General features: G+C 36.7%; 1 long non-coding RNA gene across 1 annotated transcript; it reads left to right on the forward strand.

The window, feature by feature from the left end:
• Nucleotides 1–2,576: 2,576 nt before the first annotated feature.
• Nucleotides 2,577–18,486, forward strand: LOC143274104 (uncharacterized). Its single transcript, XR_013052543.1, has 3 exons — nt 2,577–2,689; nt 3,023–3,098; nt 17,258–18,486. It is a non-coding gene; the product is annotated as an uncharacterized LOC143274104 (long non-coding RNA).
• Nucleotides 18,487–24,866: the final 6,380 nt, after the last annotated feature.

The following is a 24,866-nucleotide window of genomic DNA, read 5'->3' on the forward strand; positions in this document are numbered from 1 at the left end:
TAAGTTAGAGAAGTCAAGGAGAAGGAGGACGTAGCTCAAACACTAGACACTGTTTTTTTTCTTTTTTCTTTTCTTTTCTTTCTTTCTTTCTTTTTTTTGGTTTTTTGAGACAGAGTTTCTCTGTGTAGCTTTGTGCCTTTCCTGGAACTCGCTTTGTAGACCAGGCTGGCCTTGAACTCACAGAGATCCACCTGCTTCTACCTCCCAAGTGCTGGGATTAAAGGTATGCGCCACCATCGCCTGGCTGTTTCTTTCTTTTAAAGTACTAGATTTTCTTACATGAATATTTTATCCTGTAGTACATTCCCTTAGGAGAATTTTCATGTATTTTAAATGTTTTGAAAAATAATTTCCATCCTCAGTTAATTGTTTTCAGGGAAGAATGTCTGTTGAGTTCTTTATTCTGCATCCCTGATCAGCTGACTCACTTTCAGCTCCTGCTATCCTTCTCTTGGTAATTATGTAGTTATTTTAATTCCCTTTTTTAAAAACTCAGAACACATTATAATCTACAATCCTTTTGTCTTTGTATTTATCCTTATATTTACCATTTCCTTTGTTACACATTCCCTCTATCTCAAGCCGTCTCATCTGGGATCACTTTGCTTCTAAATAAAGTTTGTTTTCTAGAATTTTCCTTTAATGAGAGCTACTGGTAAATGCAAAGTCTTTGAGGTTTTGTTCACTGTTTACTTTCTTTTTGAAAGACATTCCTACCCGACACAGACTGTTGGAAGTATCCAACAACAAAGTATCCATTATCCACCCTCCTCTTCCTCTCCTTTCCTTCATCGCTCCCCTTCTCTCTTTACTTCTCTCTCTTCCCTACCCTCTTCTCTTACTTCTTCTTTTTCCCCTTGTTTCTTTTTCTTTTGACGTTGGAGCTTGAACCCAGGGCCTTATTCATGCTAACGCAGTACTCAACCACCAGGCCGCATCCCCACCCATCCCCTTATTCTTCGCACTCACATGGAAAACATTCTTCCCGTTCACATGGAAAACACATGGAAAACATTCTTCCCGTTCACCTGGAGGTGGAACCTGCTCTCAGCCATTTTTTCTCCCTGGCTGCTCTCATACTCACTGTTGTCTTTGCAATTCTGTCTTTAGCCACCCAGCGCCTCGTACTTCTGTTCCTTTTCTTTATGCTGGACTGATCTCAAGTGTCACTGGAAGTCTGTTTGTTGGAGTTGGTGTTAGTCTCATTTTACCTCTCATTGGTTTTGAGAGAAAGTCTTGGTCATTAGTTCTTTCAAAAGTTACCTCCAGCTCACTTCTGGGTTTTGTCTTCTTGTCTCAGTCTCTGGTTCGACCATCCTGTTCTATCCTCTGTGTCTCTTTCACTAGGTTAACCTGTACTCCAGTCTCACCGCTAATCAGGAGAAGATTCCCAGTGATTCCTTTAAGTCCTTTTAATTTTTACTAGTTTTATATTTGGTTTCACCTGCACATATTTTCAATTTTTCATATTTCTTTATTCTAGTGTCTTCTTCTGACACCCACTGGCTTCCATTTATCATTCACATTCATTTTGCTCAATTATGCCCAGAAGAAGACATCTTGCTTTCTTTAAGAAAATAAACGTAATACATGATTCTTATAGTTCTTTATAAATATGAAGAAATATTTCAGCTGTCATCATTGTAAATAATTTAATCTGCAAACGGTTAGATATTACACTTCCCTACTACATCTCTATGACTTTTTAATTTCTTTCTCATTTTACATTTCTTTTTTTTTTTTTTTTTTGTTTCTCTTGTGGTTATTTATTTAGGCCCCTCGTGTTTAAATCTTGTAGTTAACTAATGCTTTGAACTATTTTTTCTTTTTCCCTTCTGTTTTTTAAAGATAAATTTAACACACATTTATAATGTGATAAAGTATTAATGTAAATAATATAAAACAATTTTAACATGTATCACATTTTCCAATTAAAGACATTATATTCTATTTTACTGAATCAGTTGGCATTTAATTTTTAAAATCTTGCATTTGGTAACTCAACATCTGCTGTGGATATCACTCTATATAAATAAAACACTGATGGCCAGTGACTAGGCAGGAAGTATAGGCGGGACAAAGAGAGGAGAATTGGGGAAACAGGAAGAAGGAGGGGAGACACTGCAGCCACGGCCATGACAAGCAGCATGTAGACGCCGGTAAGCCACCAGCCACGTGGCAAGGTATAGATTTATAGAAATGGGTTAATTTAAGATATAAGAACAGTTAACAAAAAGCCTGCCACGGCCATACAGTTTATAAGTAATATAAGCGTCTGAGTGATTATTTTATAAGTGGATTGTGGGACTGCGGGGCTTGGAGAACCTGGAGAGAAGCCCTCCAGCAACAAACATCCTAAATTGTTTGTGTGTGTGTGTGTGTGTGTGTGTGTGTGTGTGTGTGTGTGTGTGGTGTCTGGTGGTGGTGGTGGTGGTGATGTGTGTGTGTTGAGGGGTGCATGTGTGTACATGTTCCCATGTATGCAAGTGGCTTTGGCAATTGTCAATAATGCCAGGTCGAAGGCACAGCCCCATGTCCTCCCTTTCAGTAACCTGGGGTCTTCCTTTCATCTTTCAGAGATATAGAGTCAGACAGACCCAAGACTTGTAACTTCAACACAGAAAAGGATTTCAAAACTAGCAATTATTAATCAGAGTTGGAGATTTTCAAAACAAGAGTTAAGACAAAGGTGAGTAGAAAGACACATACAAGTGTGTGTATGGGGTCCTCAAGGGAGAAATACAATAAACTGCCTTAGTGCTAGCTAGACACAGTATTTTGTTGGCTGTCAAGTTATATATCAAAAAGTTGCTAGGAAATGTTTTCCCTTTTCTCTTGTTGTGTATATGAAATGATGTGTATATGAGTGGCCCTTGACGTGCCTTGGATGATTTTATAATCGAACAAGGAAATCCAGGAGCCACTGACTGGATTTGGGGTGCACAGGGATTTGGGGTGTGTATTTTATTATAAAATTTAAATGTCTTACCAGATGTCTAAAATGTTTTGGGTTTACCCCTAGGAAAGGAAAAGGCCTTGAATCATTGCCAATTGTGTTGAAGTTCTTGCTTCTTAATGGATGAGAGGCTTCAGTGAAGGTAACAGCTTCCCACCCCAAACCCTGTCCCATAGTCCCATTATTTCTCCCAACTTCCTATCCTGCCTTAGAGGCCAGAAGTCAACCTTTGGTGTCATTCTTAGGTACTATCTACCTTCTGTTTTGAGATAAAGCCTCTCGCTGGAATCTGGGGCTTGCTAACTAGGCTGGCTACGAAGTCACAGATAACTATGTATCTCCATTTTCCCAGTGCTTGGGATTACACTCTTTCCTGGATTTTTATGTGGATGGTGGGGATTGAACTCAGGTCCTCACGCTGGCGTGGCAAGTACTTTACTGACTGAGCCATCTCCCCAGTCCTCTTGCTACCTTAAATACTTATTTGTTTAAATTGATGCAGTTTGCTTCTTCCAATTAATCATGTTCTGTTGTTTAAAAGATCTTTGATAACAGTTATCGAAACCTTTGATGTTAGAAACCTGAGCTTTTGAAAAGTCTTCAGTTATCATTTAGCTCTGTGACTCTTTGCCTCCTTGACTAGACACATGACCATATATATGGGAGGCTGTGACTCTCTTCTTTGCCCTGAATGTGAAATGTACCCTAAAGGCTCATGTGTTTCAATGTGTAGAGTCCCCAGAAGGGGGCGGTGTTTTCTGAGATTGTGCCTATAGGTAGGACTAGAAAGCTATACTAGCTTAGTTTCAGGCCTAGGTCTGTTTCTTGATTTGCCAAAAATGTAAACATGCAGCCTAATTCTGATGCTGTCAGGACCCCAAGCTACCATGATTGACTTTATCATTTCAAGCACTGAGCAAAAGTGAACACTCCTCCCACCTCCCCTCTTCTTTCAAGTGTTTTATTACAGTAAGAAAAAAAAAACCCAAAAACCAAAACAACAACAACAAAAAAAAAACCTAATCCAGAAAGAGAACAAGAACTGTTCTCTCCATCTTTGCCTTGACATTGACCAAGTCCTGGTTTTGTACCTGTTCATTGGTTTTGGACTTTGCAATGTGATCGCCATTGCTGCTGTTAGCTATTTAGGTAGCATTTATCTTATTGTCATTTCATATTTCCATTTCCCATTTGTGCGTTATATATCTTATTTAAGAACTACAGGTATAGGAAGACACACCCTGAACTTCTAATGTGTTAATATCTGATCGGGGTCTCATGCCCCAACATCTTCAGGTGTTGAATCACTCTAGCCTATTCTCTTTAAAATTCCTGTTAGGTTAATCCAGATAAAATCCCTTACCCTTATTATTTGGTTGTAATTTTTTTCTATCCACAGGCCCTTATCCTATTCCTGATAAAATTCTACTTTGCCTTAATGTGTTGTACTGTCTTTCTCTTCCACTACAAAACTCCACTCTTGTTGTACCCTTTGGGGCACTTTCTTACTGGGAGAGTCCTGAAGGATGTCTGGCTTACTATGTTTTTGTTTGCTGATTTTTATGTTGTTGGGAATTGAATCTAGGAGGCTTATACATGCTAGGCAACTGCTGTGCTACTGAGCTGCATCCCAAGTACCCCCTTAGGATGTTTTAATGTCTCATTAAATAATTTTTATCTTTATCTGTTTGTGTAAGAAAGGAATTAGAGATTCCTCATAACATGACCTAGCTAATGAATATTATAAAAATCAGAACAGTGATTATACCAAAGGAAAAGGAAGTTCAGAGGATGGTAGGGTAGAGGATGGGCAGTTTTATTAGGATAGTACTATGCTTTTTGTCTTTCATGAAGTTATAAAGCTACTGACTGTCATCTGCTAAAACATATAAATGTCATATTCACATTTATGAACTGGCTAATATTTCTCCATTTTAAAAATTAAAAATGGATGAGGTGTAAAAATTTAAGAATACCTAACCCATCTCATTATTTTGTAAAACTGGAGGGTATATTTAGTATCTGTAATATAATTGTATTATATGCAGTACATTTCAGGTGTTTCTAGCTATTCTCATTATGACTAGACTCCTTAAAATGGTATGTGAGGTTTCTGAACTCCAGTTGGATTTTCCTTGCTAACACTAGCATTCTTCTTAGGCTGATTCATCTTTCTGTTAGATGCTTCAATTAACTTGACTTTTGCTTACTAAGAATATAATTTTCATAATTTATCAATGCCAACCATGAAGCAATCAATGTAAATAAATTATAGATTAGTGCATATCTGTACAATATCTGTTACCAGTCAGTTACACCTACACCCCACCTGCCAGCTGGCACTAAGTTGCATCAGTGGGAAGGCTTGGTGGGGTCAAGTTTGTTTAAGTGAGAACTAGACCAACAGTGCAGTCTGAGAATGACATCATCATAGGCAGGAAGTGATGCGAGTCCCTCAGGACATTGTTTCCTTCCTATCCCAGAGGTAAGAGGACTAGCCTTTGGATTCCCATTTCACTAGTTTCTAGATTCAGTTCATCTTTTCAGTTCCTACAATGACAGGAGCTTGTAGTTGGGTTTTACCTGAAGCTGGCCCTTTTTGAGATTTTTTTCTCCTTTTATGAAGTCATTTGTGCTGATTTCTCTTCTCTGCCTCCAAGTTCTATGACTTTTCTCTGTCACCCTCTCTACTTACATCGAAGACATCCCTTGACTTTTGAAGAAATTACCTTCCCAATCATTAAGTCCACTTATCACTCTGGATTAATTCAGCAGTTTCACAAGTATGCTGCAAGAATTTCCATCTCACAACCCAAACCAAAACTTCTGTCTTTATTATTGCACAATGCTAAAACACCAGCTCTTGTCTTATTCTCTTACCACTGCATATTTGCTGTAACCAGGATATAAAAATAATTTCATATTATCATATCTAGTCAAGATTTCCTCCCACCAACCTGTTAAAGATGTTTTGTGTCAAGGTCTCTAAAAGCATCCATCTTACCAAATCCAGTTACCAGATCTCTCTTAATCTTACTCAGTTTTCTATGCATTTTATATCTGACTAGTCTGAAAAATCACTGTCTTCATTGAATTTCAGGAATTCTACTCCCCAACTTCTCTCTCTACTGCCCATCTCTTCCCATTTTATTGTGTTGACTCTATTTCTATTCCTTTCTGGATGCTAGAGTCCTGGTCCATTACTTTCTGTTCACATTTTTGCTCTTGAATTTTAACCTGACTTTAATTATTAGCTGCATGGGGATGGGGATGGCTTCAGAATTATAGCTCTGCTTTAGATTCATGAGTCATGGCTTCGAAAGCTACTTGCTTCCTTGGCATTTTCACTTAGTTGTGAAATAGGCACATAACAGTAATCAGTCAATTAAACAAACAAAGCGTTGTGTTTTCCCTCCTATACTTATTTCTTTCTGTTTTGTTTCTAAATCAATGAATGCTGCCATCATTTGTTCAATGACTCAGGCCAAAAACTCTATCCTGTCAATTCAATCTATCAGCATGTGCTGTTTCTTGTCTATATAGTCTACTCTTTGAGGCACCTCTACAGCTAATAACCTAGTTCAACTGCTACTCTCTGTGACATGGTTCCTCACCAGCCTACACATCTGCCTTATTAGGGACTTCCTGGTCTACCTGACCATGCTCTTGAATGCACAAAGACCTTTCTCCATACAGCATACAAAATATCCCTTTAAACTTTAATATCATATTTTTTTTCTCTAAAAAATATTCGGTGGCCTTCCTTTATGACTTACAGTAACATTCCTGACTGTAGCCTAATAGAAACTATACAACATTCTCCCTGCCAACATCTCTCATCACTCACCCTTCTTTATGTTATAACTACATGCTAATTGTATCTCATAGACTTTGTACTGGCTATTTTTGGGGCCTTATATATTTGACCTTAATCATTGAATGCCTAGACTCTTCCCATAATTCAGGATTATTTCTAAACTCCTTCCCTAATCCCATTTAACATATACCATCCACTTTGTGGTGGTTTGAAAGAAAATGGCCCCCATAGGCTCACAGGGAGTGGAATTATTAGGAGGTGTGGCCTTGTTGGAGTAGGTGGGGCTTTGTTGGAGGAGGTGTGTAATTAGGAGGTGGACTTTGAGGTCTCTGATGCTGGCCAGTGTGTCACTGTCACTTCCCATTGCCTGAAGATCAAGACGTAGAACTCTCAGCTACTTCTCCAGCACTGCGTCTGCCTGCATGCTACCATGCTTCCTACCATGCCAATAATGGACTAAAACTCTGAAACTGTAAGTCAGTCCCAGTGAAATGTTTTCCTTCATAAGAATTGTTGTGGTCCTGGTGTCTCTTCACAGCAATACAAACCCTAAGACACCCTCCATGCTTGATTCCACTGCTACGTATTTCTAGTATATATTCAGTGTTTATCACCACCTCAAGTTTCTGTAACCTATTTTAGTGGACTGTTAACTTACAACCTAAGTTCCAAGACTCCAGTGTAACATGTATTCTTCCTCCAAAGGACATTGTAGACTCCTGATGACACTAAATGTTCAGTCATGTCTTTAAATGACATGAGGCTCAGGGCTTCTCTGCTCTGGGAAAAATAAGCTCTATTGGCTTTAGTGCTCCTCACATAGACATTGGGCACATGTGCACATCTCTTCTGACTGTCCACAGGCAAGAGAAATCATTCAGGTTTTAACTTTTCCTAGGACAAATATTTTCTAGGCCAATGAGAGATTTATTTTCTATGCAGCAAAACATGTTTCTTTTCTCCCTCACTTCTTGGAAAAGTCTGAGGCAAAGTTGCTTTGAAAACTTGACCAACTATTCTGATTAGTCATTCTCAGGATTGGGCTCTATAGGTAAATTTATTAGTAATAAAGGCCAGAGCATGTTCCCTGAAGCTCTGGGAAACTGTCCTCTAATCTTAAGCACTGGTAAACAAACAGCCTACACCCAAAATCTCAGTTGAATTATGCCCTGAAAAATATGCTGTGAGATTCCAAGAAACTTGGAAAAAAAAAGTGGATCTTTCCCCTGGTTTCTAAACCAAACACTTGGCCTACTCAAACTCAAATGTTTCAAATTAAAACTAGCTTAAACTAAATTAGAATCCCCTCTTCTGTTCAATATAAGAATGATAAAACAGTACATTTTCAAGAAAATTCTGTAAGTTTAGCTAACACTGATACCAAGTATACCCGTTACATGATACAAAAATCTTCAACACGCTGATAACTACACCACACTCTGTTAAAGTCATGATTTTCAAACGAATGTGTGATCATCTCGCTCTTGTTGAGTCTGCCCATGCTTGGCTCTGGCTTCAACATGAAGCCTAGGAAAGAAGCTGGCAGGAGAAGATGCTAAAAGCCGAAATAGGCTGTTGTGACACTATACTTTCAGAGACACAGTTATAACTCATGGGAAAGTCCTTCCCATTGCCAAAACCCATTTAATTCATGTTCAACAAGTCAATTTTTAAGTGGAAAGTGATCTCTTTGTGACACTTCTGTTTCTGAGGAGAGTTTTCACACATTTGATAACAAGAATACACTCTAAAAACCAAATACTTTGGGAAATACAAAAGTCAATTATAGGTAATTATAGGCACATTGCCCATAATTATTTGGAAACTGTTATTCTCGTAGCATAGAAGACAGCAAATGATGTTCTTAATACATAACTGGATGAAATGACACATGGTTTTTAGTTTATTAGATTAGTAGTGCTAGGTGTCATGACACGTGCTTATGATTATAGCACTTGAGAGGCTGAGTCAGGATTATCATGAGTTCAAGGCCAGCTGGACTACATAGAAAGGCCCTATCTAAAAAAGACAAAAACAAATAAACCAATAAATAAACTAATCCATTTTAAAAGGGTGATAAATCAGGTTACTTTTATTTTTAGTTCTGACATGAATTATGTCAATCTTGATTTAAAAAGTATGTGTCTTCTTTAAGCCAAAAATATTGCCTTTGGTAAATTATATCCTTCAAATAATTGTTGATTTAATGACTTTTGCTAGAGTATCTTACATGGTATATATACAGGATAAAAGGATGGTAGATGAATTTTGCCCTCAAAGAGCTCATGTCTAGAAAAACAAAGTGAAATAAACACTTAGAGAGGAATGGAGATTCTTTTATGACAGCACTTTAGAGATGTCTAAACTACTCTGGAGAATCATAGTGGCTTCTCAAGACAAAATGAGAGCTGAGTAAAATGTGAAAGGCTGATGGGAATTACCAGGCAATGAATAGGTGAGCACAGGAAGATGCCTTGTCAGAGGAAACCACAAAAACACAAAGACAATTGAGAGAAGCTACAGTATAGGAAACTGAAAATAGAGTTCAAATATGCTCTATATTCAAACTGAATTCTGTGGTCTCACGTTTACTTGCTTTTCAGAATACATTTTAAATGTATTGAATATAGGCTATTGAGAAAAATAGAAACAACAAGAAGGAATACAGATTTTATTTTCAAAGACAGGAAGAACTGATTTTAAACTTGTTAAGAATTCTTCTTAATAAAAAACAACACTACAAAATGATCACCTTAGAAAAGTTGCCACCAGAAACAGGTTCGTTTGGACATAGAAGCTTCCTTCCTGATGGTCAGCTCTCATAGTGTCAGAAGGTGCTATGACTGCTGTCAGGACAGAAATGTTATCATCAATCCTACCCAGCTGCCAACCTTGCAAACTACAATGATAACCAACAAGAGATGCCCAGTCGTGCAATAGTGGCATTAATAACATGGGGGTATGTTGCTAGAGCTTTCCTGCCTTGCCCACAGTCAGGACAAATCTCTGTCACCCGCCAGTCCCACAGCCGCTCAGACCCAACCAAGTAAACACAGAGACTTATATTGCTTACAAACTGTATGGCTGTGGCAGGCTTCTTGTTAACTGTGCTTATAGCTTAAATTAGTCCATTTCTATAAATCTATACCTTGCCACGTGGCTGGTGGCCCACCGGCATCTTCACATGCTGCTGGTCATGGTGGCATCTGGCAGTCAGTCCTTCTGCCTTCCTGTCCTTTTATTTCTCCTCTCTGTTAGTCCCGCCTATCCTTCCTGCCTAGCCACAGCTGATCAGGTTTTATTTATTGATCAATCAGAACAACTTGACATACAGACCATCCCCCAGCACAGCCAAGTGCAGACCATCTCAGACACCTGCACTCAGGCCCATGGTCCTAATCATCCTCTATGCGGACCTGCTGGGTAACGCCACAAAGAACCCAAGAAGGGCTCCCACAGGACATACAGAACATCCCACAGCAGGGGTAACCAACAGCTGTCTAGTTGGACTCAAACCTGTTCAGCAAGAGGAACTCATGCCTAGTAAATTGCAAACACAGACAAGAACCCATGGCTGGAGAGATCATAGACCCAAGAGAAGTGAGAACTTACTACTATTATTTTGATAAAATTGCATTTTAAAAAGTTATTCTTTTACGCTTAGATAAGTGCAGTTTTCATTCCTCCCCAAAGAAGCTCCCTTTATTTCCCGCCAGTAGACAGAGTATATCATAGAGAACCACAACCAGTTAAAGTTCAGAGAACAAGTGGCTATGGAGTGCCTAACCCCACAGTGGGCTATCTTTCATGCAACCTTACACCTAAGGCTCCTGGAACATTGGGGAAGAGGAGGTAGGTAGATTGTAAGAGCCAGAGGACCAGGACAACTGCTGCAAACTAACGTCTTTTGTAATGACAGGGATCGCACACCCAGGTACTCTCAATAGTATGGTTGCCCACACAAGATCTTCCCAAGAGTACATAAATCAACACACCAGCATGAATACAGGAAATGTGGACATGGCTCCAACGCTGGTTGAAGAGCTACAAGAAATAGATGGCTACAAAGGCAGGGAGCATCAATTTGCTTCTGTGATGAATCCGTTGATAAGCTGCCCATGCCTAAGTGGTCAGCCCTATACCTATGTACATGCAGACAACACTGCTCGGACTCACTAAGACTTATATATGTGTGTGTGTGTGTGTGTGTGTGTGTGTGTGTGTGTGTGTGTGTATGTATATATATATATATATATATGTGTGTGTGTGTGTGTGTGTATGTATATATATATGTGTGTGTGTATGTATGTACATATATATATGTGTGTGTGTGTGTATGTATGTGTATGTGTATGTGTATGTGTATATGTATATGTATATGTATATGTATATGTATATGTATATGGTGTGCATGTGTGAACAATAATAATAGTGGAAGAAGAGTACATGAATTTGAGAGGGGAATAAAAAGGGGGTCATGGAATTGAAGAGAGGGAGAGATGGGTATGATGAAAATACATTGCACTCATGTATCAAATTATAAAATAAAATAATTTAAAATTGCCTTATTTAAATTGAAGTAGATGGAGATTTCTTCACATACTCTAACATAAATGCAATGCTGTTTCCAAAAAAAAAAAAAAATGATGGCAATGAGAGATATCTTTGGCTTTTAGCAAATTCTGCAAAGCCAAGAAGCTCCATAGGACACACTAGTCAGTCTTCACACAGTAGTAGTTATATACTGCTTAATATAGGTGGCTTTGAGAGACAGGCTGGTATGTTACTGAGCCTATCCAATAAATGTCAATTAGTTTTGGATTGTTATTATAACTGGAAATGTATTTGTTGTTTAATCTCATTGCCGGTAGTTAAACTCTATTTCTCTTTACATGACCTCCAATTTCAAATTGTGGAATTATATCTAAGCATCTGAATGTAATGTGCTCTAACAGAAGTATGACATCCACTCCAGATCTCAGGGCTGTAGTAATATCATTTACCTTTGCAAGAATTAGCAGAGAAAAAGATCACTGTTTCTTTGAAAATACAAAACCCTTCCATAGACTGGCCTGTCTATGGAATCAGAGCCAAAACCTCCCATAAAGCAATCCCTCAATTCATAGGAAATATATCCATATTGGGAAGATGAAGCAATATGTCAGTAAAATCATAGTTGGGTAGTCATAAAGTGGGAAAAATTTAATGTCAAGAAAGAAGAATGTTCAGAAAAAACTGTAATTGAGGTAAGTATGTATATGTATAACTTCAAAAAATGATGTTCTGAGTTTTCACAGAACTCAAAAAATGATGAAAGCAATAATATATATATATATACACATATCCTCTTCACTATACACATACATATATAATGGAATTTCATTATATATACATATATTTCATAATATATACATATCTAATATATAAAATATACACTTTCATTACATGTGCATATATATTACAATATAATGTATATCATAAATAAAGCATGTAACGTGTAGTGTATAAGTATGTGATGTATATAAAACATATAATGTATATTATATAAGCAATATATTACATATACACATTATACAATATATAGTATTACATATAATATAATACACACATATTATGTATATGTGATTTTGGTTATAAGTTTATAGTTTCAAATGTGATATAGTTGAAGAAAAGACTAAATAATTAAAAAACAGGCTGGAGAGATGGCTCAGAGGTTAACACTGGCTGCTCTTCCAGAGGTCCTGAGTTCAATTCCCAGCAACCACATGGTGGCTCACAACCATCTGTAATGAGATCTGGTGCCCTCTTCTGGGGTGTAGGAATATATGCAGACAGAATATTGTATACATAATAAATAAATCTTAAAAAAACTTTTCCTAATCTAGATAAAATTAGATATATTTTGCAATGAAATTGATAAAAATAGAGCTAGGTAAATAGAAAAAACACTGGTGCTTTTATGCAAAAGTCTGAGTGGTAATCTCATAAGAACTAAAGAAGGAAAAATGTGTTTGTAAATTTAAAAAGCACAGCTATTCACATTAATTAGTTAATATGAATTACAATAATGAGCTCCAAGCATGGGGAGTATGTGCTATTGTGCTCACAATGAGGCCACCAAATAAGGAACTGTGCTCACATGGTAACAAATGAATCTTAAATGCCAAACTGTATTTTTGAAACAAGAGATGTGTTACAAAAACAATAAGACAGAAAATAAAAGATTATAGTAGCTGAGGCTGAAAAGATATTCTGGGTGCTGAATTAATACTGATGTTGTCCCAGGAAGAAAAGTCAATACAATGGAACATTTCTTTGAATATTTCTTTCACAATGAACCATTAAATGAGTTTTAAAGTATTTTCAAAGATAGTTTTTGTCTTAAAGTAAACTATTATTAGAATTTTTCAAATGTAAACATACACCATTCAAAATGTCAGAAAGGATTAGAAAATACTGTTTACATGAGAAATAAATTGAATTTTTAAAAAGACAAGAAAGGAAAATATAAAACAAACATCACACAACTGATAGAGCAGAGTCTAACTTAATTTAAAAACTTACATGGGAAGCATAAGAGACTTTATGGTAGAACAATTATTTGGTTTTTATTTGTGTAAGACAAAAATGTAATGAAAAGAAACTTAGGCCCACCAAAACAGAAAAGCAAACTAGAGCATATCAACAGCACTCACAATGAAGTTCAGAGAGAAAAGCATATGCTATATATTAGTGAAGACTCTCCAAAGAAATAGGACCAATGGGAGATGACATAAAATGGATAGACATGCAAGCAGACAGACAGACAGATAGATAGATAGATAGATAGATAGATAGATAGATAGATAGATAGATAGATAGATTTCTTATAAGTGATTGCTTCATAAAATTATGGAGCCTGAGAATTCCCATTCTCCACACTCTGCAAAATGGAGGTTCAGGAAAGGCCCTGCTGCTGTATCTGTCAGATCTCAGTCACTGGCATCACACACTTGACATAAGAGAGAAAAGACTTATTTTAGTTTCTGGTGTCAGCCATCATGGCAAGGAGGGAATGGTAGAGTAGAATATCTCACTCATAGTGGCCAGAAAGCAGGAAGAGAACATGTGTATCCTCCTGAACTTCCTGTTTCCTTCTTTTATTTTATCTAGGCCCATAACATACAGAATGGTACTGTCCAGAATCAGAGTGGGGTGGGTCTTCCACAATTTAGCTGATCCTCTTCAGAAATGCTCTACAGATGCAACACCGTTGTGCCTTAGTAGACGTTTCTCAATTCAAACTAGTTGACCATGAAGATTAACTATCACAAGTCCACCTGTTGTTAACCTGTCAACCTTATATCTCCTTATACCATAGCATGACTCCAAAAGGCTGGTGTTCATCTGTAATGTAAAATACATTTAGTAGTCAATCTCCAAGAATCCCATCGTCTAAATAATTCAAACATGGCTTAAAAACCCCAAATCAAAATCTTCTTTGAGACTCAAGGCAAACTCTTTAGTGATAAACTCCTGGAAAATTAAAGTAAGAAACTGGTGCTGGAGAGCTAGCTCAGCAGCCAATGGCAATGGCCATTCTTCCAGAGGATCTGGCTTTAGCTCCCAGTACTCACATGATAGCTCATAAACTCCTATAACTCCAGTTCCAAGGGATCCAACCCCTTCCACAGGCTTCTGAAGGTACCAGGCATGTGTGTGGTACATATATAAACATTCAGACAAAACACTGATACAAATAAAATATTAAATTAAAATATTTTAAAATTATAAAATAGTAAGTTACATACATATTATATATATAGTGACATAAGGTAAACCTTCCATTCCTCTTTCAAAAGGGAAGAATGGGAGAATAACATGGAAGAATTGGACCGGAGAAATAACAAAAGCTAGTATGGCAAATGCTAACTCATATAGATCTGTGTTTGATAGTTGAGGCATGTACAGTCCTGAAGTGAGCTCTAATGGATTTGAACAGTTCACCTCCCCACCATTATTTGTCTGTTTTAGCACATGCTCTTCATTTTGGGCTGGTTACACTTATTGTCTATTGCTTTCTTTCGTAGATATTATACTCTCATGACATCATCTTGGGATCTCCAATTCAGCTTAGGTTTTACCCTTATTGCTTCATGTATCATCCTCTCAGAGGCTACCTGAGTAGATTCCGTTACGTGTTTCCTGCCTGCCTAAGCTTTCCTTACAAATCTTGGTGGAAGTCTTCACAATCCTCTAAATCTTGAAGTTTGCATACTTGATAAGCCAACATCCTATTGATACCAGGGCCTGCCACCAGCTCAAGTAGTAGCTAGGGCCCTTTGCACAGTGTAAGGATGGGCTTCTCAGTGTCCTTTTGGCTGAGCATAATGAAACAAATATTGTGCAAGCTTCCAGGGCAGCTCTGTGAGCGTAAGGTGCCATGGATGTGCTGTATTTCTGGGGGAAAAAATCTTTTTTTTTGTTATTGTTTTGTTTTGTTTTTTCAAGACAGGGTTTCTCTGTGTAGTTTTCGTGCCTGTCCAGGATCTCACTCTATAGACCAGGCTGGCCTTGAACTCACAGAGATCTACCTGGCTCTGCCTCCTGAGTGCTGGGATTAAAGGCATGCACCACCACTGCATGGCTTTGGAAAATCTTTTAAATGAGTTTATTCTTTATTACCCTTAAGTCAGAAATGGGTAACATATGGCCAATTCCTAAATTACAGCCAAGACATCTTTCCTATTGTCTCCATGCAGAGTTCTTGGCTTCTTTTTAAACAGCACCAATCTTTTTAGAAACTATGTTTTCCTTAGCCCAAGATTTATATAGACTTTTCTACCTAAACCTCAAGCTTTTCTAGTCCTTGTGCTATATTTTTTGCTCCTAATTATCATTGTAAAACTGGCTGAAATTAACAAGTGTTAATCATGCTACAGCCTGATTGCTGAGCTCTCTTGAAATTTCCTCCACTGGATGAAATAGTCACTCACTGTTAAACCTAATTTCCCACAAAGTCCCATTATGTGAACAAAATGTAAACCAGTCTTTGACAGAAGTTGTGTGAGTGACCTCAGTTTTATGCCCAAATGAGTCCTTGTTCCCACCTGAAACCTCATGTGTACACATAAACTGTCTATATTTTCATCAGCATTCTGGTCTGAGCTCCCTCCAGAACTGTCCTGCTCTGCTTACAGCATTCTGGGGCTTCTCTAGCCCACATCTATGGCATTTTCTAATTGTTCCTCTGTACCAGTTTCAAAGTCCTAAGAACTACACAGTCAGGTTTAGTCACAGAAACCACCCTACTGCTCTAGCACTAGTTTCTATATTCATCAGACTTTGGTCACTGTGACTGAATACTTGAGATAAACAACTTAAGGCAGAAAAGATTTCAGCTCATAGTTTCAATCAGTCATGGCAGTGAGGGCATAGTAGAGAAATAGGGGGCGGGGCAGACACACACACACATACACACACAGACACATACATATGCACACACTCATACACACAGACACTGACACACACATATATAGACATACAGACACACACACAGACACACACACATACACACACACAGATACACACACAGACACATACATATACACATACTCACAGACACATACATATACAGACACACAGACACACACACAAACACACAGACAGCCTGTATTTTTAGGCTTTTTCTTTTTCTGTCTTTTATTCCATTTGGGAACCTTTCACATGGGTTGATGCTGCCCACATTCAAGATGAGTTTGTCTTCCTTGGTTAATGTTTTTTTGAAAATGTATCTACTCTATCCTTTTCCTGTCTCTGTATCTCTCTGTCTCTCTGTCTCTCCCTCTCTCTCTCTCTCTCTATATATATATGTATATATAAAATGTATCTAATAAAATATTACATATGTTATATAAAGACAATATGTTTGTATTATATATTGTGTAATGTATAATGTTAATATCATGTGTGTGTGTGTGTGTGTGTGTGTGTGTGTGTGTGTGTGTGTGTGATCTTTAGCAGGTATTTCACCTTGCATTGGTTCTTTTTATGGTGAGGTAACCCAATAATGTCTTGATTGATTTGTAAGTTTTTTTAACCTCAGTCATAAGCTATAGTAATGTTAAGAAATACCTTGTAAATATATGAGAGAATAAAAAATAAAGTATCTCAATCAGAAACAAAGAAATATTTTGTATTCAAAAAATTACTTTTTGTTAGCCATCTGCCTCCATTGTGAAGTAATTTCCCTATGGTAATCAAGATCAATCAATACAACCAATGCAGTATTTCCATTACCTGTCAACTCAGAAGCATGCAGAGCATACAGTGGTGCTAGGTGCTAGGTAGCAGTCTTAGCTTCCACTAAATGGAATCTTGATTGTTCCCTGAGAAGAGCTTCATTTTTCTCTTGAAATTACAGTCTGAAAGCATAGAGTCAGAGGACTAAGCAAATACTTTACTAGTGAATCACTGAGTGAAATGGTAAATTATGTTGTCTCTAGTTCCTTTGGTTCCAGAATCCATGAACAGTGGATAGCAGAGAAATCACCAAGTTCACATTGGATAATGACACAGATAACATACAAGTGAACCTTGTTACAGACCTGGAAGATATTGCTAGCAAGAAAGCCACATGACTGAGTCTTCAAACAGCCATCCTGTGACTCTGTAAAGCCATCTGCTTCAATAAGATAAAGAACATGATAAGATCAGCAAACTCCTTGGGATAGCGCCATTGCTTCACATCTTTGCTGGGAAGTGAGAGATTCAATCAAAAGTGATGCTGTAAGAAAGACCATGACAATGGAGAACATATTTATTAAGTAAACAGAGTTTTGAGAATTTTGAGTGGAAAGAAGGTGAACTTATATTCAGAATATGAGTCTTTTCTAGTAAGGACAAAAATACTAACAGAAATATTAGTATTTTTCGTAATAGAAGAGGTCCCATTTGATCTATTTACACAAGGTAGCTGTGTGATCATTGGAGCTGACCAGAAGCTCATTTTTGGTATATTCTGATGGGAGATTAGGAATTCAGTGTTGGCTGTAGCCAGGTTAGCTTTGGTGAATAAACAAAGTTACTAAAGTCATTTATAAATTCATCATTGCTACAGTGGCTGTTTTGCCTATGAATCCACTGAGCGTTGACAATGAAAGGGAGAGAAGCTGGTTGTCTACCCACACAACAGACCTTTATACACTCTTGATTGCTGAACCCTTACACTGCTGATTTGACCATTTTGTGAGTATTCACATGGACCACAAGCACCTTCATGTTTTTGTTTATTCACAGAGGTCAGTACACAGACTCTTCTTTAAATATTTAGCCATCAATTTTCCAACTATGTTATTTCCAAGTTCCCAACCATCCAGACAAACTATCATCTACACAGATAATGAGTTGCTATTTGCATGTCTAGGCATTTCCGTCCAACAAAGTGAGCAAATAGACCTATCAGTTCATTGTTCATTGGGAAACTTCCCTTGTATAATGATCCTCAGAGAGGTTATAAGGCTGCAACTGTCCACTTGCAGGTTGTAGCTTCTGGTCTTACAAAACTTTTGGAACACAGAGTTTACTTTTCATGCTAGTTGACTTAATGGGTCTACTTATGAGTCCCCAAGTGAAGAGTGGTGGAGAGAAAACAGTGCTGTAAGACTGAGGACCATGACCATCTGTGCCACTTCTTCTTGTATTGACTTGTGACTTCAGGGGCCTTTCAGCTTGATCATGCGCATACCACTTTAATCTGATGGTAGAATGTTGCCTTTTTGTTTTCAAAGACAAATGAGGCAAAGGCATGAGGCAAAGGCATGGAGTGGAAGAGACTCGGCAAGGCATAATTATGACAGAAGATGAACATTCCTTCTCCTATCACAGAGTTAAAATCATGATAAACATGGTTTAAGATATATGCTTAGATGTACACATTTGGATTATGAGAAATGGTATTTTTAGAAGTCATATTTAATACTCTTCCTTAAATTCTATGCATACCACAAGGCGGTCAACAGTGAAGGGACAAAATTTTATTCTAGGATGTGGTATATTAATTATAAAATAATTATTTAAAATGATAATTATAAAAGATGTCTTAACTTTGGTTACAAAAAAGCTGGAGTATGAAATGGAAGATGGTTAGGGAAAAGGTAATTGGTAACAAGCTACCGGTTTAAAAAAAATCAAAAGACATTTGGGGTAGGGAGATGGCTCATCAGATAAGAGCATGCAGTGCTCTCACAAAGGATCAAGGTTTGGCTCCCAGGGCCCAGACATCTTGAGTACTTCATAGCCACCTATACCCACCTCTATGGAATGTGACACTTCCAGTCTCTGTGGACATCTGCTTTTCATATACACACCTATTTATAGGCACATGTAACTACACATGCATAAATAAAAATAAAAATAAATCTTAAAAAGACCATTTTAAAAGGTGTGTGTGTGCTTGTGTGTGTGTGTGTGTGTGTGTGTGTGTGTGTGTGTGTGTGTGTGTGTGTGTGAGTGTGTGTGTTAATAATACAAGTCCTGTCATCAGGGCCACCTAGCCTTGTTTATATAGAAACTTTCTGGACTGTTTAACCTCAGCCTGTCCAGAAACAACATTTATTTCTTGTTAATTGTCATCCTATGAAAAAGCTCTGTTTTATACAATCCTGTACCTTTATCTATATCCACTGTGGAATAAATGTATACAAAACATACCTTCTTTCTCCTAAGTTCATAAATATACTTCAGTTCTTGGTCTAACAGATGTCTCCTGATAACGATCAAGCTCTGCTGTGCTAGCTGCTGCAAACTGCCCTTTGGACCTGGTTCTCTCTTGTTTGAATTCATCTGTAATGGCTCAATAAGCCTTTGATTTCCAATGTCTGTTCTGTTCTCAACAGTTCTGATTCAAGAGTCATTTCTCCTTTCAAAGTAACCATGTCCCTAAAATAAAATAAAAAATTCAGTTGTATTTTTGTAGGTTTATTTTTCTAATTTTGTAAAGCAAAGGCTGAATTACTATCGATCTGATATACTTGGCTTACTCTGGAGTTTTCTTGAATTTAATGTGCTTGAAGGGCCGAGATGAACAATGGGTGTTTATAGAAAATGCATGTATTTCCGCAGTCATGGAGTCACTTAAAAACCACTAATCTCAGGAAAAAAATCATTATAGGTGCTCCTGCACTTACTATGAGGTTATGTATCAACATTAATTAGCTAATTAATATTTCATGTGTATGACCATTGGTATAATATAAATAACTGCATTCTAAGAAAAAATTTATTCTCTAGGCATTCTGCTTAATAGACAAATCACAAATGATTTACTTTATGTAACAAACAATAACAATTTAATAAAGAATCCCTAGATTAACACTTTATGAAATATAAGGTGAATATTTTTTCCAGCTAGGCTGATAATCAGCATAAACAAGATGCTTCTTTATGAGCACATGATTTTCCAAAGTCTGACAAATAGTATCTGCTGTTACCATGACATTCTTACAGAAATGAGATTGATTTATTTCTCTTCTCTATGAAATTCTTCTTTTATAGATAATAATGAAAGTGTCATACCTTGAAGAAATATAAATCTTAAAATATTATGTCATTTAATACAATTAACTTATTGAACATTGTAGCTTAGCCTAGACTACCTTAAAAACTATATGAATGTTTACTTTGGCCTCATTTTGAGAAACACCATCTAATACAAAGCCTGTATGATAATAAAGTCTTCAGTGGCTCAAATGGTTTATTGAATACAGTTGGGAAAGGTAAAATGAGTGTATAGGCCTGATATGCACAGGTAGGCATTATATAAACATGATGGAATTAAAAAGAAACACAAAACATCACATCATACACTACATCAAATGTATAAACATGAAAAATATAGAAAAATGAGAGTAAAACACTAGCAATGAAGGATGCTGGAGCATCTGTGGTTTCCTCTGGTCTCCAGGTTGCCAGGGAGATGCAGCTTGGTGTACTGCTTAGCATCACAAGAGAGTAGGCACCATGTATCCCTGGCTCAGAGAGCAAAGGTTGAAGCCTGGTTTCTCTCTAATGCATATTAATTTGCAACATCATAAAGTCATGGTCTGTTTTTTACCTCAAGTAGATAACAGTGTCACGTCCTCTAGTCACAATACATTTAATCAATAAAGGAGCACAAAATAACAACAGTCCAAAACAAATTAAAATCTTAGAAAATATTTCCCTGGTAGCTTTTCACCAGAAAGAAAAAAAATGAGAAATACAGAGCAGTGAAAAAATAAAAATAAAGAAATGTTACATCTGACTATAAATATAAAGCAAAGACTATAAATGTAAAAACATGAAAGCAAGCTTTGCATTTCTAAGTATTTTTGTTTTTATTTAAAATAAGTAACACTCAGCCCAATCATTTGCATAAAGTCATAGAAATAAATCTGGAATACAAATAATAAAAGAAATATATACATAAAAAGAACAACAGAGACAATATAGAAAATACTATGTTTATTCTTCATGTAATTATAAATTGTCCAGATAAACTATTTAATTGAAATGGTTAAAAGAAGTTTTATGAAGTTTATGATTATGAAACTAAAAAAATAAAATATATTAAGCATCCTACAATGCTTGGGAGATAATTGGGATTATACTGTGTAAGGTTTTTATGTGTTCTGAAAGGAGTGAAATGTTTGTAAAGAAGGAAGGGAGGAAGGAAGGAGGGAGGGAAAAAGAAATAGAGTGAAGGAAGAAAAGAATGAAGACCTTTATTTATTTATTTTTAGAATCAACAGAACAGCAAAACATAATGTATTTTTGTAAAACTGAGAAGCTAAGCAAATGAAAAGTAATGTGGTGAGTAAATACATGTGTCCATATAATCAGGCACACCTGATTGTAGAAACATGTTAATTTATATATCAATTTATTTCTATATGCCTGGGTTGTGCACTTGGATCATTAAGTTTGTTTATATGTATGTAAGAACGAAGACCTTTGAAACAAAACACAAAATAACACTTGACTGATTTTTTTGAGAGACCATAAAAGGAAGAAAGGAAAGAGAAAGAAGAAATGAAAGGAACATACCAACCTGAGAATGAGCTGGGCCTAGCGAGGCACTGGAGGGCCTGGTGGGAAGCTGAGGAAAGAATATCACAGGTTTTAGAACACTCTGGGGAGAGTGACAGCCTATCTCCAAAACAAAGCACAAACAAAAGCAACCAAATTATCAATCAATCAATCAATCAATCAATCAATCAGACAAAGAATCCCCAGACACAGACTGTTACATTCACATTCAAATGAAAGGAAAATGGACTAAACAAAATCCAGTTAAATGCTGTTCAGGAGAGGCTCAACTGAAATGTAAATATAATCAGGTTGGAAATCTAAGTATGGAAACAGATGTGCTATTAAAAATAACCACAGAAAGTGATAGTAGCTGTATCAATACCAGAAGGGTAAATTTCAACACAGGGAACATTATAAAAATAAATAAAGAAGATATGTAGTCAGAAGTACTTTTGAACTAAATGACAGATATTTGAACATAGAAATTAGTAGACAGAGTTGCAGGAAGTCATAGAAAGTGCCAGGTTACCCATGAAGATGTGAACAACTCTGTTTAAAGCAGATAAATAGTAGTGAAATGTAACAATCATGAGAAAAAAATCATATCAACCAATTTAAATAAAAGACAAGAATAAAATGTTTCAGCAAAACAAAATATGTTTTTAAATGGAAATGAGAAATTATATACATCCTTGGCCTATATTCACTCTATTAATCAAGGCAGATCATACAGTATGTCATAAAGCACATCCTAATACATTTCAAAAGAGGAAAAGAATTGAGTAAGTCTTCTGGTCATGACACTGATGGAAAATTCAATAACAGTAAGTTCATTTTATCAAGAAATCCACTAAGTCTGTTTAAAGGGCAAATAATTTTCTAAGGGGAAAAACTCACTGTACAGAACAGAATTGACACAGGTTTTGGAATGCTGTTCCAGCTGCCTGAATCAGTCCCACATCCAAGTCCCATGAGGGAGTGAAGAGGGCTGCCTACATGCATTTCAGGTCTTAAGGGTTGGTGAGAGACCAAGCGCCAGGGCATGTACTTCAAGGTCATAGGTAGGTGGAGCAATTACCTGCTACATCTCTAGGTGTGGTGCTTCAAGGTCATAGACAGAACAGCTACCCATCTCATCTCCCACTTTTGTCTAAATAAGAGAGTTCTAACCTAATACAAAACATATACAATAGGAAAAATTATCAAATATTGTCCAGGACAGGGGGAAAAGTAATACCCTAAACAAAAATAGAATTAGAATCATCAAGAACAACATCAAGCAAGACACACATACTAAAAATCCAGAGATGTCCAGAACATAGGTAAATGGCATGTTACAGAGATTATTCCAAAAGCTGTCCTATCCTGAAGAATTTGAACTTAGTACTTAATATGTTCTAGCTAGATACAAGAAGATTGTAACTGTAACAATCTAGTTTTCAACTCCATCAAAGACCTGAGAAGGAACATAATAATACCTGAGAAAATGGAAAATGCAAGCAAGCAATTTCTGAAATTCTTCCAAGAATACACAGAGACAACTGGCCGCCTGGACATTCACCTAAAGTTCTCAGCACCATTGCTCCATCTAATTTGGCTACAGGCCTAGACTATCTGACAGACCATTTTCAGAAGCAGGAATTATGAAAGGCCATCTTACCCTGTCTTGGTTAGGTTCAGTAATTGCTTTTCTTTGTGTCCTGCTCGTCTGGAAAGGATAGTGTACATACTGTCAGCAGACAAGGCAAGGGGAGTTCTTTGCCCAGCAGGCCATTTTTGCACCAAGAAGAAAACAACTTCCAGACGGAGTGTCTTAAAAACCCAACATTCTCTTGGGATCAGATGGGTGCTGCCAGGAGCAGTCATGTCTCATGTCAACAGAAATATAAGTTAATAATATATTTAAATGCCATATTCTCTAGGTCTATGAAGTATTTGAAGATTGCCTATCCATCTGACATACGTTACTGTAAATCTGGAAAACCTAACTAACATATTACAGAAATGACAGGCATGGGTGACTTACATTTCTGCAAGCCTTATCTACCGAAATAACCTAAGGACTAAGCCTTCAATAACAAGATAAACAGTCTGTAAACAGATATACAGTATCGGGACAATGACCTTAAGCTTGTGACAATATACAAAAATTATCTTAATCAGAGGTAGAAATGTATAGCGCAACATGCAATATAACAATAATAGATCCTTAATATGTGTCAATATATAAAATATCCTAAACAGAGGTAGAACATACATACAGTATGACAAATGTAATTTTAAATTTGTGTCAATATATAAAATATTTCAAACAGGAATAGGAATATATGTACAATATGACAAATAGAGTTTTGTATTAATATACAAATTATCTTAAATATTAATATAAAAATAGTTTACATTTGTATCAATAACAAGAATCCATATCAGTGCAATTATCTAAAGTTGATATTTTACTAATTTAGTTTACTAGTAAATACACTAACCTGCCTTAGTATACTATACCTATCCATTCCTCTTTTTCTTTTCTTAAGGAGAATACTAAGTCTAAATTTTATTGTTCTACCCCCAACCCTGTAATTGTTTATCCATAACCCTGAGAAAAATGAAACCTTTGGGAGAGAGGGCATCATTTTCTTAGAATTGTTTCTTGCTGTTTAAGAGGCAACAGTATTTCTGTGGGGTTCTGTAAGAAAGCTTAGGTAATTAGGTCTCAATAGGACTAGCTGTAGAGTGTGCAGCCAGTCTCAGAGTAATGGGCAAGGTTGCCTGAGATTCTTGCTATAAGTGTAGCATGATGGATCATTGAGTAATGTTCTTAGTTGCAATACCATCATTCTGGACTGAGTAGAGTCATTGTTGTGGGGCCCTATCTTTCCTCTGGAGACTTCAGAAATTACTATTGGAAAGACTTACATTTCAATGTGGGAAAACATAAACATTATTAATATCAAAATGGAAAGTTTGGATTTATGCTGAATTGAGAAAGGATTCCCAGAAAGCAAGGATGAGCATGAGAAGAAATAGAGTCTTGACAACAATGAT

Source organism: Peromyscus maniculatus, chromosome 7 (genome assembly GCF_049852395.1).
Source record: "Peromyscus maniculatus bairdii isolate BWxNUB_F1_BW_parent chromosome 7, HU_Pman_BW_mat_3.1, whole genome shotgun sequence".
Taxonomy (NCBI): domain Eukaryota; kingdom Metazoa; phylum Chordata; class Mammalia; order Rodentia; family Cricetidae; genus Peromyscus; species Peromyscus maniculatus.